This window comes from Telmatherina bonti (genome assembly GCF_933228915.1).
Source record: "Telmatherina bonti genome assembly, chromosome: 20".
Taxonomy (NCBI): Eukaryota; Metazoa; Chordata; class Actinopteri; order Atheriniformes; family Telmatherinidae; genus Telmatherina; species Telmatherina bonti.
In genome coordinates, this window is record NC_136618.1 from 9,622,491 (window position 1) to 9,625,952 (window position 3,462).

Sequence of the window (3,462 nt, forward strand, 5' to 3'; positions counted from 1 at the left end):
GTTCATGCCGGGTTTTAATAAAGTCATTTATGAGTTTCCATACATGGTGGTGGCTGCGAGTAGGTGGCGCCCCCTGCTGGTTGCAGCAACAAGCACGCTTCAACATTAGCTTAATCACGTCCTTCATACTTTCTACATGCTGTGTATTTCGGCTTGTTTGTCTTTGTGTTTCTTTGGATCTTGATTTTAAACTCAGTCTCCATGTTTTGTTGCTGCAGCTGATCGAAAACTGTCGATGCAAAACACATTTCAGTCGACAGAAAACTTGTTTGGTGTTGTGCTTAAACACCTCAACCAGAAATGACAGGACAGTTTCTCTTTCACTGAACTAGGATATAAATTGTTTAACTCCTTAAAAAAGCAGTTCATGCAGCTGATTGTGTTTGTTTTTCCTCCACCTGGACTCTCCAGTAAAACCTCATCAGCCAGAACAAAAAGAGCCGAAGCCACAGAAACTGCTCCACCAATCCCATCACTGAAAACTATTTAAACCTAAAGACAGTGGAAGCTGTAAATCCCAAGTTTGTTCATGATACAATATTATATCTAATCAATAAGGACATCCCATACTGATTTCATTCATGCGTTTAGCTTAAAATTACAAAAGCATCTAAAACATCAAGATCTAATTTTCTTCCTGAACCCAGAGATTTAAATAAAAATGACCTAAAATAATATATTCAGTATAAATTATTTAAAGCATTACTTCTATATGGAATTTTATTTCTAAATTTCTATGCAACCGAATGGGTGTTTTGCCCTTTCTATTATTGTGTAGTTACCAGACTAATAAGATTTAAATTGTCTCACTCTCACAGGCAGGTTTTATTTGCATTAAAATAGATTACAGCACATTTTCTGTCTGCACAGTTATTCTATTTTGAATAACAGGAACATCATGCTTTCTACTCTTGTGAGTAGAGGCTGTGAGAGTAGATAGAGTGAGATTCTGCACACAGACCAGAACAGACTGAAGTTATAAAACACGACAGAGCCTAATCTTTTCTAAATTTAGTTATGCAATATAGAATACAGTGCAGCCCCTTTTTTTTATTTATCAGTCAGAGTTAACAAAGAAACGCCGATCAGATGGAGAGCAGCACAGCAAAGCTTAAATAGCTGCATATTTAATTTTGTTTTTCTCCACATGAAGATCGTATGAAGGTGCAGAAAAGTCATCAGCAAAGAGAACCTACAGCTGTGTTCATATTTATTCATACCCTTTCATTAAAGAAGGGGAAAAAACAGCTGCCTGTAAAATAAGCTGAAATTGACTAAAGTAAAAATAAATAAAAACTTTTAAAAAATCATTACATTATTTTCTAATTCTGGTTCAATAGAAATATTTTTTTTAAAAACCAAACAAATAAGATAATTTATTACATATTACATCACTCATAAAGTAATATTTAGTTAAACAATCCTTTAATGTTTCCGCTCCAGTCAGGTGTTTTCTGTTCCTCTCAGTCAGACTTCTGCACCTCTTGACAGGTATTTTGTCCCACTGTTCAACAGAAAAGTGCTCTAATTTGTCCAGGACCAATTTGTTTGTTTGTTTTTCTTTCTTCAACTCAATTAAATGAAAAAACAGTGTCTTATATTACTAAATTCTATTTTTGCAAATTTCTAGTTATGTTCCTTTTTTAAGTCTCCCGTTATTTGAGTGACTGTTGTAAATTCAGCCTTTTCTTTAATGAAAGGGGATGAAGACATATGAGCATAACTGAGCATACAGACAGCAAAGCAAAGACACTTTGGCCCAAATGTGGCCTGCATCTTTGCCTGACTTTGGCTGTTTTTGATGAGATTTATTCAGGTTGAATGTGGTTTAGTAAGGTTAACCACATATCCACCAGAGCTGGCCCATATATGCATCTTTAGGGGTAGGGTGGGTACTTTTAGCTTGTCAAACTCAGAACGGTGGGGAAGTAGCCCAGATTACCTGAGTGTGTCTGCAGTCTGTCCCTGTACCCCATTTTTGGTGGCATTACCAGGTACAATCTTCTGTAAATAAATGGCTCAGATTCAGATTGATGCTTTCAGTGATCACCATCCTCAGCTGCCTGGTTTATGTGTACAGTTTTGCTCATATGTATTCATCCCCTTTTCATTAAAGAAAAGGCTGAATTTACAACAGTCACTAAAATAACTGGAGAATTGAAAAAGGAACATAACTAAAAAATATATATATAATTTAGTATTATCAGACATTGTTTTATTCATTTTAATTGAGTTGGAAAAACAAACAAACAAATGGGTCCTGGACAAATTAGAGCACTTTTCTGTTGAACAGTGGGACAAAATACCTGTCAACAGGTGCAGAAGTCTGACTGAGAGGAACAGAAAACACCTGACTGGAGCAGAAACATTAAAGGATTGTTCAACTAAATATTACTTTATAAGTGATGTAGTATGTAATAAATTATCTTATTTGTTTGCTTTTAAAAAAAATATTTTTATTGAACAAGAATTAGAAATTAATGTCATGATTTTCATAATATTTTTATTTATTATTACTTTAGTCAATTACAGCTTATTTTACAGACAGATTTTTTTCCCCCCTTCTTTAATGAAAGGGTATGAATAAATATGAACACAGCTGTGAATACCTGCAGAGGAGTTGACACACACTGGGTGGATTAAAAAGCAGCAGATGGGGAGCGGATTATTGCATATGTCATCTTTTTACTGACTTTGTGTCTGAATCAGGTCCGCTGCAAAGCATGCAGGGATATGTCCCCCTCCTCTCTCTCTCTCTCTCTCCGTGGGAGTGGTCTCCTCCAGGTCACGTGGCCCGGGCCTTTGTTGATGTGATTCAGTGAAGAACGGAAGACAAAAAAAAAAAAAAAAAAAAAAAAAGTCCCGGACCGACCCACCGACTGTTTGGCTCCAGCTTCCGCGGCGCACACTCGCTCCGCTTCGGCCTGGATGCTGCAGAGAGCCCCCTTGGGACCTTCACCTGGATCTTCCCTCCGCGGCGCTTTGCGGTCGCTTCTCCCCGCCGGTTTGAGAGCGAGGCAGCGGGGCTGGGGGATGGAGGCTGGGTCCGGGCTGTGAGCACACTGTTTCCAGGGGGTGTTGGAGGTGTGGGGGTCGGCGTGTGAAGCCCCAGGCCCTGCGTCGCTTTTGTTATCCTGGGCTTCAGTTTGCGACTCTTCCCGTCGTTTTTTCCAGCCTCTTCCACCATGGAGCCTTTCTCCTGAGACCCTGCAGGAGTTGGAAGGAAACACATGAGGAAAAACAAGGATTTAAGCATCTTTTTTGGGGGGGGCTGCAACAATTGATTCAGTCTGCTTGATCTGCAGTGTTTTATATTAAGGATTTCTTTCAAGAAGACTCCTGGAAAACAGTCTTTTTATTTCTGTTTTCCTCCTCCTACCTGTATTTTTTTCCCCCTCTCATCTCTGACCACCTCTCCATCTATCCATTCATCCCCCCCATCTGTCCCTGCCTCCCACCATC